The sequence below is a fragment of the Hesperophylax consimilis genome, chromosome 17 (genome assembly GCF_061612785.1).
Source record: "Hesperophylax consimilis isolate HC1 chromosome 17, BYU_Hcon_1.0, whole genome shotgun sequence".
NCBI lineage: Eukaryota > Metazoa > Arthropoda > Insecta > Trichoptera > Limnephilidae > Hesperophylax > Hesperophylax consimilis.
The window spans coordinates 30403971-30417993 of NC_142852.1; positions in this window are offsets into that span (position 1 = coordinate 30403971).

Here is a 14023-nt window from a genome sequence, read left to right on the forward strand (position 1 = left end):
TGCACCTGATGAGACACATGCTAAAACAAAGCGGTTTAAAACCTTTTTCGTGTTCTGAGTGCAACTGTTAATCTTCTATCTCGTCTATTTACATAATGATTTCCTTCTATTGAATGAGAGTGTTATTATTTTATACAATTTAGTACCATTGAATGCGAAGCTAATGCTAGTTCTTACGGGTACTTCCAGAATAATTTTTATAGTGGCTTTTTCGTTTTAATAAGTTGTCATTAAGATTTTGTCATTTGCACTGCCCCATCTGCAAATTCCGTATTTTAAGAGCGATTGGCAAAGGGCTGTGTAGATTTTTAAAAGTCTTTTTTACTGCGGTCATTCTTATGGTTTTGAAGAAATAACTTAGTTTTTAAATTTTTAATTTAAATAGTTTTACTCCTAGATAAGTTCAATTATAAAAAAACGATTTTAACGCTGCATTAACATCCGCTGCTCACGATTGACCCGTCGATTTCTTTCGCTCGTTAAAATCTGCCGACACAAAAATAGATGAATTAAAAAAAGAACTATTCAAAAAAATGAACTTTGAAGCAGCAGAAAGACAAAAAAACCATAGAATTTCTTTGTAATAAATATGATGAATTAATTGGAAAAAAAGACCAATCCATTCTCTCGGAAAAAACAATGATGACAGAAATCGAAACATTAAAAAAAACATTAATCGAAAAAAGTGTTCTACTAAAGAATCTGGAATTACGGGCTGACGAAAGCGACCATAGAATGCTGGCAGACTCGTTAGAAATATCCGGAGTACCTCTTAAAGCGGATGAATCTATATTTGAAATAGTGAGGTCAATAGCCAAAACAGCGGACATTCTGATCCTTCCGGAAGACATTCTACAGGCCGTCAGACTACATCCAACTACTGCCAAGGCTCAGCCAGGGGGACCGTCTGCAGCGTCAACGTCAACAAAACAAAGGGACCATCCGAAAATCAAAATTAGATTCAATACTCCTAAATTACGTGAGCTTTTGCTCTCTAAGAAAAGAGAAGTCAAATACAAAACATCCCCAGGGCTAAACTCAAAAATCTACATCAGTGAAATCCTGTCACCATATCTAAAGGAACTACTATGGAAAACAAAACAACAAGCCATCACAAAGGGATATGCATTTGTATGGACCAAAGATGGAAAGGTTATGGCGCGGAAAGCCGAAAAAGATACAATTATTTACATTAAACACTCCGACGATATAATAAAGATGATCTGAATTACTATCCCATAATCGTACACACCCATCCGATAATTTTTAATCTTACCATGACTAAACAATTAAAAATATTACACCAAAACATACGCAGTATCTCAAAAAATTTTGCCAATTTCACTGTCGTACTTCAACAATTGGAGACAGAATTTGACGTGATAATCCTCACAGAATGTTGGCTTGATAAAATCTTCACACCAATACAATTACCTAATTACACGGTCACTCACTCAAAAAATATTAAAAATCAAAATGACGGTATTGTAATTTACTGCAAAAAAACATCTATATTCAACTATAACGGAGCTAGATATCACAGACGCAAACGGCTTTGAAATAATCATAAATAATGACATATGTATTTTAGCTATGTATCGATCACCTTCTATAAAAAACATATTTCCCTTTCTGAGGTCCCTAGACAGTCAACTTCTCAAAATGAAAAAACAAAAAAATATCTGCTTAGTAGGAGATATGAATATAAACATTTTAGAAAATAAAAAACATCCACAAAGTGAAGATTACTTAAACCTTTTGTATTTCCATGGACTCTTTAGCACCATAAATGAACCCACAAGAGTCAACTTTAAACAAAATAACCTATTACCCACCCAAACTTGTATTGACCACATTATGTTAAAAACAAAAAGATCATACAAATCCACAATCCATCACTCGACAATTACAGACCACTATACACTTATCCTGAAAATAAACACTACAAACAATTCACAAGAAATACACTTCAAAACCACAAAAACCCACAATACAACTGATATTTTAAAACTAAATGACATACTACTTAATAAAAAATGGGAAGAACTCGTAGAAAATAATAAAATTTATGAAGCATGGTCACTTTTTATAGAATGTATTCAAGACGAATTTAAAAAAAATACGTCCCGTCCGAAAAAAGTTCTCCAACTAAACATCAACTTCTAAAACCGTGGATATCAAAAGGACTCATAACAAGTTTCAGTAAAAGAGACAAACTCCACAAACAATGCAAATCTAACCCATATGACATCTATCTCATAAATTTCTATAAACGATATCGAAACTTATGCACACGACTTGCACGTATATCGAAAGAAATATATTATAAAAATAAATTAGATAAATGCAACAAGGACCCCAAAAAATTTTTCAAATTCTAAAAGAAATATCCCACACATCTTCAAAGAAAAGCGATTCCATAACCGAGATCAAAATAGATAACGAGATTATTATAACATCAGAACAACCACTAAAAGTATGTAATTTTGTGAATAACTATTTCGCTAACGTCGGCAAGGTATTAGCAAACAGAATCACTACAAGTGACGATATCCCAGAATTCTCAACCCACTATACACACACTAGTGTTTCTTCCTTTAAAATTCCATACATTACCCAAATACAAACACTAAAACTTATAAACGAACTAAAAAATACAAACTCTCAGGGTAGCGACAAAATATCACCGATGACACTAAAAATAATAAAGTCAGCACTTCTTATCCCACTTACCATACTTCTAAATCGGTCCATTAAAGAAGGAGTGTTCCCAACTATTTTGAAAACGGGCAAAGTAATTCCAATCCACAAAAAAAAAACAAGGAAGAAATTAATAATTACAGATCAATTACAATTCTAAACACGCTTTCAAAAATTCTCGAGAAACATATCAAAAACCACCTTTTAATTTTTCTTAACAAAAACAATATACTATCACCAAATCAATTTGGATTCAGGGAAAATATGAGTACCTCACATGCCATAGCCTCAGTAACAGACTTCCTCAAAACAAATATAGATCAGGGTAAAAAATGCCTTGGAATATTCCTAGACCTGGCAAAAGCGTTTGACACAATTCACCACCAAAACCTGTTCAATAAACTTAAATATTTCGGAATCACGGGAACAGAACTCAAATTAATTGAAAGCTACATGGAAAATTGCACCCAATATACCTCAATAGAAAACACATGTAGTGACAAGGAACAAGTATCCTACGGAGTACCACAAGGCAGCGTACTTGGCCCAATCCTATTCCTTATTTATATTAACGATCCAAATAGACGGGGAAATTATAAGCTTTGCTGATGACACTGTGTTACTTTTTAAGGCCACTGACTGGAACACATTAATCACAAAAGCTGAAGTTGGCCTAAATATTACAAAAAAATGGTTTGACTCTAACTTATTAACTTTAAATATAGATAAGACTAAATTCATAACCGTTAGCATAAACTCGAGAGGCCAACCCTCCAAAAACTTCTACCTTAAAATACATTCCTGTCACTCAGCGAGCACCCCATGCAATTGTCCTCACACAAACCGAAAATATCAAATATCTTGGTATATACTTCGACCGTTATTTAAAATGGGACAGACATATTGAGTCGGTTAAAGTAAAGATAAACAAGTTGATTTACTTTTTCAAAAACGTGAGAAATATACTAAACATATTTGATATTAAGAATATATACCTCGCAATAGCACAATCTATAATGGAATACGGCATTATTGCCTGGGGCTATGCCAGTAAAAAATACATAGAAACACTGTATAAAGCTCAGAAAACCTCAATAAAAGTAATACTTAAAGTACCAATACTAACACCCACTTCAACCATATTTAAAAAATTCCCAGTGTTGAAGATTCAAAAATTATATTCTAAACAAATACTTACTTTCCTTTATAAGAACCTAAACACATTTAAAACTTCACAAACTTCTCGCAATACCAGAACAAGACATGCACACCAACTACTAATACCAAAAACCAACACATCCTTTGGACAAAAACACTACAGATTCCAGGCTATAAAACTTTACAATTCACTTCCAACACAATATAAAACATCTAATCTTACAGAATACAAAAAACACATATGGAACGGGCTACAATCGTTTTAATATTTAATTTTTTATATTTCACTTTTTTTGGAATAACTATGGAAAAACTATTGTTATAACTATGGAAAAATCGATTTTATATTTTAATTTTTAATGTTTCTCTGTGTAACCAACTCCACTGTATTGTTTTAGAAATATATAACTTTACAATTGAAAAAGTCCTCCACAACACAGGTGAACTCCTAGCGTGGAGGACAATATACTATACCATTGTATAACAAATATATTAAAGAATAAATTTAAAAAAAAAAAAAAAAAAAATGTTTAATCGCCAAGCGATATATAAGCTAGGGTGTTACAGAAAACGAGGTCCAAAATGAATCCATATTTGATAGGTAACTGGTTAAATTGAGCAAAAGATATGAAGTTAAGACGACTGAACGTCGGTCTCTGTTAGTTGACATTTGTAGATTATTCCATTCAATTTTGGACATGTTATAGTCACAAATGATTAAAAACTTGTGAATGGGAAAACGGGTCGTCAAACCAAATAGTATTGGTATGACTGGTAAATTTTGATAACTTTTATATGATGTTCTTACCAAAGCAACTACGACAAATTCTTTACACTTCAATACCAACATTTCAGATTACAGATATTGTAACAAATCAATCGCGTCAAAGTAATTTTTAAACCAAGTACGCGTTCGATGAGACGATGTATGAATGTGAATGAGGCAAGAAGTGTGTGCCAAGACCGAGTTGTTTGGCGGTCCGTCCTCTCTACCTACCCCTGCGGGGAAACGGCGTGATGGTTAGTTAGTTAGTTAGTTAAGTACGCGTTCCCTGCCCGGCGGCATGATGCTGGGCGGTGGATGAAGAATTTTCAGTTGAGTTCGAGATATGTTTCTCCGTTCGGCGACGTAAAGCTGGGCATGAGCCGAAGAAGTGCGGTGACCTGACACGGCCAATGGCCAAAGTGCAAAGTACAAAGGCGATGGCGCTGGTGGGAGACTTTGCTGGAGTCTCGGCTAGGAGGCCCTGAGCTGCTGAACTGAACTTCGGCCTTACTAAGGCCACGCAGAGAACTCAATAACAACACTGTGAACAATATTGAAATTGAAGTGGTTTTGCACAAAAACTGCGCTGTATAAATCATACAAATATAATAATTATATTTTTATTTATTAATAATAACATGTGTTAAATTGACAATGACGATGTGAACAATGTAGAAGCAACCCGAACCAAATGACAACTTGTTGAGATTTAGAAATAAGTAGATCTAAGGACGGGTTGTTTCGGAGAATTTGAACAATTCATCAAATTTCAACGTTCATTTTCCAGTTATGCCAAAGAATTTTCAAGTTCTGTTTTTATTTCAGTTATGTTAAGCAAATAGCCTATAATGATTTATTAACAGAACTTGAATAGGACTTTCACAGAACCCGGAAATTAATGATGAAATTGGATGAATTGTTCAAATTCTCCGAAACAACCCGTCCTAAGTATAATTAAGAGTAGGTATGTGTTAAAACTTGGCCAAACCGAATTAAAACCCTATTGCTACATTTTCCACCCTCGTCCCAACTTAAGTGACCCGATTTGGTGAGAATGCAGAGTGGAGAAAGAACACAACCGAAGAGGTAATGTATATAACAGAAATTTATTTAAAAATTCAATATTATTCTTTGCTAGTTACTGGAGTCATATACGGATTTGTTTCAATTCTCCCTGCAGCTATCTGTTTGTCCCTAGATCATTCCTAATAACTTAAATTACAGAATTAAAAAAATAATAATTAGTCAATCGTTTGCAAGGACTTTAACTTAAGTTTTTTTAAATTATAAATTGATCTCAAAATCAGTGAATCAGTGAACACCTTTAGTCGGAGGGCCTATTTACTATCAATTTTTTCGCGTGTCACGGGGGGTGTGCGTGCATACAGCTTGACATTGTTACCTTTGTAGTCGGTGGTATCGCGAATGTGGTTTTTGCATTTTCTATAACTTAGTAGTTTTAACAAATTATTATAAGCGATATATTATAGTCGCCTAAAATATCAATACAAATTGAAAATATCTCCCGAGTAAAAATAAATGCCGCCGACGGGAATTGAACCCGCACCTTCAGTTGTCCGGTCAGGTGCTTTGTACCACTGAGCCACGTCGGCTTATTTCCAATAATTCGATATTTACTAGTAACTCAATCAATAGGTACTGCTTATTATGTTTTGTTTCACCTGTAAAAAACCTTACTTTTGTAGGAAAGGCTTTGTTAGTGCTAAATTTCCCACTAGATGGCGTCGAGACATAATATATCTACATTTGTTGGTGAGAAATGTTTTCTTGTCAAATATTTTTATTTTTTAATGTTAAACTAATGTTTATAAGACAAGTTTTTTATAGGTAGCACAAAGGATAACAAATTATTATAAGCAATAATTAGTTATATTTCATTTGTTTATTTCATGCGACTAATTATTGCTTATAATAATTTGTTATCCTTTGTGCTATGCATAAAAACCTTGTCTTAAAAACATTAGTTTATCATTAAAGAAATACATATATATAATAGTAGTTGAATCAGGACCCCAACGAGAAACAGGCTGGGTTCTCATTGCCTCGCAAAACCTGGTCCGCCATCAATAGGTTAAGGTGCTCCCATAGCCGCTGTGCCCACATGTTGCACAGATGGGGCCTTAAAGAGTCAGCGATGTGTGAATGTGGTGCGGTGCAGACCACCGAACATGTGGTCAACGACTGCACACTCCATTCATTCCCCGGCGGGATTGATGAGGTTCACATGGTGACGCCTGAGGCCCTGGACTGGCTCGCAGACCTCAATGTCCCCCTCTGACGCCCCCACCATACGAAAGAAGAAGAAGTAATAATAGATCTTAAATAAGAGATCTTCAACAAAAAGTAATCTCCAAACTCGAAAAAAATAATGAACCAATATCGTACGCAATGGTACTAAAATAACGAACGGTACAAATCGAAGAACCCAAATATGCAGTTATGATTACTGCTGAAGGCAAATAAACATCTGAGGACATAAAGAAAATTATTACTAAAACTATCAAAGCACCTAACCTACGAATTGGTATAAATGGGATCAAAAAAACATCAAAAAATAAAATAATTATGACTTGTTCGTAAAAAGAAGACGCAGACAAACTAAAAACGGAAATAAATAAAAATAAAAACGGAATATCTGCTACAGAATTAAAAAAGAAGAGACCGTGCATGATCAATAAAGGTGTGGGAGGGGAGTATAGTGAAGATAACGACCTTTTGTTGCAAAACAATGAACTAAGTGATGCCCCAAATGATTCAATTAAAGTAACTAAAATATTAAAAAACAAGAAAAGTGACCAACTGCGCAATGTAATAATAGAAACAACATGCCAAATCCGAGAGATATTATTTGATAAACAAAGGGTCAATATTGGTTTTGTCCGAGCTGAATTATTTCGATTAATTGAAGATCTGTCCGTAGCTCCGAAAAATTTATTCACGATCTCTGCGAATCATATATGACATTATACTACCGAGATTGAATTTTTGTCTAATATTCACCCGCACTTCAATATCTTGGGCACCTCTGCCGTCAATATAGCCAACGGTCCCCTACTAGGTAGGCCGTACGGCGGAGTGGGGATAATTTACAAGCAAAATTTAAGGGTTACCACAATCCCGATGGACAATTGTCGTACGGCCGAAATCGAGGTGAGTCTGAATACTGAAAACTTAACCATCTTCACGATCCATATGCCGACTTGCCTAACTGACAACTTTGAGGAGTTTACCAACTGCCTGGCCTCCTTACAAACGATCATTGACGACAAAGATTATATCAATTCAATTATTATCGGAGACTTCAACGCTAATCCCGACTCACTCTTTGGAATAGAGCTAAAATCTTTTTGTCAAGAATTCGAATACATTTGTGCCGACACCGAAAGAGAAATCTTACACATACGTCAGTGACGCGTATATAGTATATGGTTTAGTACTACCAGGTGGTTAGACCACTGTCTAGTTACGAAAAATATTTACAAACAAATTATCGAGATGAAAATACATTACAATGTTGATTGGACTGACCACCAACCCCTCGAACTAACTTTAAATACGAATGGAATAGTAACAGCGGAAGTATTTTCATCTATATTTAGGGATCCAGCATTATGGAATCCGAAAAATATACGTGATATTGGAATTTATAACTCATGTTCGCAAACTTATCTAGCTAAAATCAAGCCAAAAAATACATTTCGTGAGGACGGTGGCAACCCTGAACGTGCCAAAATAAAACACCTCTACAGATATATAGTACAAGCATTACGATACAGTGCCGCTCCTATATTTAGAAATACTACTACACCAAAATATAAGCAAATTTGTAGTTGGAATGAATTTGTTGCAGACAAATACGAAAAATCAAGACAAGAGATGATCACCTGGATTGATGATGGGAGACCGCACAATGGTCCCATCGCGGAGGATATAAGGACAAAGCGTGCCGCCTTCAAAACAGCTCTAAAACAATGCCAAAAGAATTCGACACAACTCCAGATGGATAAAATAGCAGCGGACTTAGTTAATCGGAACTTCAAATCATTTTGGAATAAGTCTAATAAAATGTTGAACTTGCGTTTCAAAGTCTCGTGCAACGTAAACGGAGAAAAAAATCCTGAAGTACCTACCTAATTGCCAATATTTTCAAAAAACATTTCGCGACTACCACGCCGACCATCTCCTCAAACGTAACGCATTTGAACGCCTATGATGACATTGACCCTATAGTTACTGCAAACATGGTGAAAACCGCCATCAAAAACATGAAATCCGGAACATCAGCAGGACATGACGGCTTAAGTACCGAACACGTCAAACATGTAGGGGTAGCGATTCTAAAACTACTGGCAACATTGTTCACCGATATCATAAAGAGCGATTATCTACCCAAAGACATGACAAAGTTAATCATAATACCGATAGTAAAATCTAAACTGACAGACATAACTTTACAGGAAAATTACAGACCGATATCCATCGCCACCACCACCGCCAGAATATTTGAACGAGTTCTCTTAGATCAAGTCGGACCCCAATTGAAAACGAAAGACAATCAGATGGGTTTCAAAACAGAATGATCAACGGACTCAGCCATATTCTGCGTAAAACGGACGCTGGAATACTACAGGAAGAGAAAAACAACAACTAACGCATGCTTTCTGGACCTTAGTAAGGCCTTCGACAGAATCTACAATCCATTATTATGGACCAAACTAAAAGAAAGAGGTCTACCATGGAAAGTAGTACGAATTCTCGACACATGGTACCGTCAACAAGAAAACCTCGTTAAATGGAAAGATTGTTTCTCAGAAACCTTTTTCTAAAAGAGTGGGGTCAGACAAGGAGGTTGTTTGTCCCCAGTACTGTTCAACATATATATGGATGAATTAACTCACAGGTTAAATAACGCTGGGGTAGGCTGCCATATTGGAGGACAATGCATCAACAACGTGAGCTACGCAGACGATATGGTGCTGATGGCACCGTCAATAAGGAGACTAAGAATTCTCTCGAAGATCTGCGAAGAATATGCACTCGAAACAAACATGTTATACAAATCGAAAAAAACAGCACTGCTGGTCATCAAATACAGAGAAGGACCAAAAAATATTCCCCCAGCATTTTTGAATGGAGCGCCTCTCATAATAGTAGAAACAACGAAATATTTAGTACATATCATCACCATTAACTTAACGGATGACATCGACAGGCAGAGGCGAGCACTGAGCATAAAAAGTAACATGCTTAGTAGAAGATTCCGAGTCTGCAGCCCGCAGGTGAAAAGGACGCTATTCTCAGCTTTCTGCACTACCTTGTATACTTGCGAGCTGTGGGCAAACTTCAAAAAGCGATTCAAGAAATGTACTAGTGTCCCGAGCACCGTCCCATACAACACAAAAAAAGAAGCACCATAGTTTGTCATATTTGTCAAAAATCTGTACGCACAAGCCACAGAAAAGAAAAAATATATATTTCCTGCCAATTTAATATATTTGGTTTAAGATTTTTATTATTTTTAATTTCGCTGTATTGTTTTGTTCTTACATAATTTTGCTGTTATATTTAAATATAATGCATGTGGAATTTTTTATGTTTAATTTTGTTTCTCAATATAATATTTCTTTTTACACATTTGTTTATTTCATTTTAAACAATAAAAATTAAGTTTGAAACCCCTGCAAGACTGGCAGCGTAAACACGCATAGCTGTGTGCGTGTAGTCCAGCGCCCATCCGCCGCCATCTGGTCGCGGACCGTCGTTAGATAAGGACTCCCCGCACGTTTTTCTAGCATCTGCCGATGGTTTTTTCATGTTTTCAGCTATTAAATTACAATTATTATCACTTTTGACATAAAATATAATAAACATAAGCGATTGGCTATGAATATTCATATTTTTCCGATTTTAAATCGCTTATTTTAAGATGTGTATTGACTACACAGCACTGGAACGCGTGTATTTTTTTAGGACAATAAGGGAAAGGTCGTAACTACCCAATTCAATAGAGGAAAAACGTTTCTCGTGTTTGATTTGGGGAGTAGTGCCATTACAATATATTATATTGGGTAAAGAAAAGAAAGAAAGTTTTTATTTACAAAGAAAGAAATAAACAAAATGTATAAAGCATGATAACAAAAGTATAGATAATTAAAATAGACAACAATAGCTGTTACTAAATTAGATACATAGTAAATAATACATTAAATACATTGAACATTAATTTAAGAAAAAAAATATATTATTACATTTCGATTAATAAGTAGGTAGTAGCTGGTATAAGTACATGGAGTTATTTTATTCATTTGGAGTAAACAGAGCTGATAATATTGCAAGCGAAGGTACATAATAAATTGCGACAATAATCTGTTGGTGGCTTAAGGAAAGATATGGTAAAAGAACAAAAATTTATAATATTTTTTGTTAATTGATTTTATGAAATTAAATAGTTCATTATATACTGAGTATGTACCATTAAAATTTGAATTTGATCAATTACTACTAATATGTACCTTTAATCAGAAGATATGTAAAAAATTTAAATAAAACTTATAATTATTATTTGGTTGATCAAGAAGTTTTTTTCAGATTTCTTTTTATATGGGAGTGCATTAAACAAAAATTATACCTTGATAAGTATAATGGTGTTGAGAAGCGCTCATTTTAAATTTAGGGATTTCTAAGTTGCCACATGATCTCGATCGGTTACTTATTTTTGGAAATGTTATTGTAGGATTGAAATGATCTTTATGAGTTTGTAACAATGAGTTCTTTTTGAATATATTATTTAGACTGAGAACCCTAAAAGGTTTAAATAACTGTGTTGTTGGAAATATAGATGGTTTACGTAGGATTACTTTTAGAATCAACCTCTGTGCCTTTTCTACAGGTTATACCCACCCAATTATACCATATTGGAGAATAGATTGGGCAAGAGAGAAATAAATAGTTTAATCATATTATGTGATAGGATGTTTCTCAATCTAATGAATAAGTAAATAAGTTTTCTTACTCTGGTTGCCGTATTTTGGACTTGTTCGTTCCATTTTAAGTGTCTATCTACTATGATACCCAGATACTTTATACTATGTTTGCATGTTATTGGTAAACAATTTTCATTACCGCATTATTTTTTTATTTTCACACTGTGATGAATGGATTTTAATGGTAATATTGTTTTCGAAATTTTTTTCCTGCAAAGAGAATGGGGATGAAATATGTTTTCTCGGTATTTAGTGAGAGACAATTTAGGTCGAACCATGTTTTTTTTATTTTTATTTATTTTATTTTTTATTCCAGATCTCGGGGAGGGTAGGGTGGTGCAATCCCACGAGCTCCATATTATACATAGAATATATAGAAAGTAAATATAAACAATATTGTAAGATAATACATACAAAATAAACGAAAACAAAAGACAATAATAATAATACATAAAACATAATGATTAAAGTTTTTTTAAAAGAAAATACATTTAAAACTAAAAATATATATATGCATATGAATATATATAAATATATACATACATATATATATATAAATATATATATATATTTTTTTTTTATCTATGACATCAGGATTTGGCTCCATCGCTTGCAAATAGGTCCCTGCCAGAAGTGCAGTGCTGCCATCACAATACCGTTTTCGCTCGTGGCTAGTCGTGTTAGAAAGCTGGTGATCCGTTTTTTCATTAGTGCTTGGAATCCGGGAGCACGCCCTTCTACAAACATCTCAGTGGCACTGCAGTACCAGGACAGCCCAAAAAGTATTCGGTAGGAATGGTTGTACTGTACTTCCATTCTTTTTAGAGATGCTTTGTTGAAGTTGGTCCACAGCTCCGAGGTTTATAGGCTCGTGCAGTATGTGTTAAAAAGTTGCCTTTTTGCTTTTGGGCTACACTTGTTAAATCGTCGAGAAATCATATTTGCTCTGATGCACAGTGATTTTCTCTGTCGCTCAATATCCATATCATCATTGAGCTCCGCTGTTACAATGTGTCCTAAGTATTTGACCTCCGGTTTTTCACTTATTTTTATGCCGTTTAGGCTGACGGGTAGTACTTTTGTAGGGCCTGCGCCCGTTTTAAATACTAGTAACACAGATTTAGTTGGGTTGTAGACCATGTTATGTTCAGCGGCATATTCTTCGCATATCTTTAATAGCTTTCTTAATGCTTTAATGCTTGGAGACAAAATAACCATGTCATCCGCGTACGCAATGTTATTTACGCAAATGTTTCCCAGGTAACAACCTACATTCGCGAGTTTATTGCTTAAATCATTCATATAGACGTTAAATAAAATTGGTGATAAGCTTCTCCCTTGTCTGACGCCGCATTCCGTATTCACTGGTACTGACATTTTATTTTTCCAGATAACTTGGTTCTCTTGTTGATGATGCCAGATCGCCAGAATGTTAATTATTGAACTGGGTACATTCCTTTCTTTTAGTTTTTTCCAAAACAGTGCATGAGATACTCGGTCAAAAGCTTTACTTAGGTCTAGAAAACAAGCATACACTGTTGTTTTTCTTGCCTTATAATATTTGATGCTTTGTTTCAAACTGAATATTGCCATATCTGTCGACAAATTAGATTTAAAACCAAAAAGGTTGTCGGACGTAAATAGTTTGGCTTCTATGTGGATTTGTAAAACCCTTTCAAATATTCTGGAATATATTGTGGCTAGAAATATCGGCCTATAGTTGGAAGCACTGGATATGTCTTCTTGTCTGGATTTAACTAACGGTACTATAATTGTACGTGAGAAGTTTCTTGGCATATGCATATGTTGAAGTATCTGTGTGAATAGCGTTGCTAGAAGAGTGTATATTTTTCCACCTGCATTTCTAACGTGTTCAATACTCAGGCTATCATAACCGGGCGATTTTCCACCTTTCATTCGTTTTACAGCTGTTTTGACCATATCTTTCGTAACGATTATGTTTTCGTCCTCATCTTCGCATGGTTTTTCTAAGATGGTGGATTCGTTTCTTTCCGATATTTTTGAAAAGTTGGTTATGAAAATATTAGCAATCTTTTCTGCGTCGGATTCTCTTTCAATATGAGTGGATATCTGTGCTTTAGCTTTTAAAACGTTACCTGTTTTTTGCCAAAATTCTTTAAAGTGTTTGTTCTCAATTGCATCTGATATTTTGTCCATTATTATTTGTTCCGCTGTTTTTTGACATTTTCTAAATTCATTTTTAAATATTCTTCTCAGTATTTTTCTATTTTCTGTCAAGGGACCCGACCGGGGTTTTCCATTTCCAATCCATTTCATAAGTGCATTTCGTGATGCTTCATAATGAATCGATACATTATCGTTCCATCCAGAAATATGTTTGGATATGGTTCTGTTATGTTTGCGCCCACTTTCA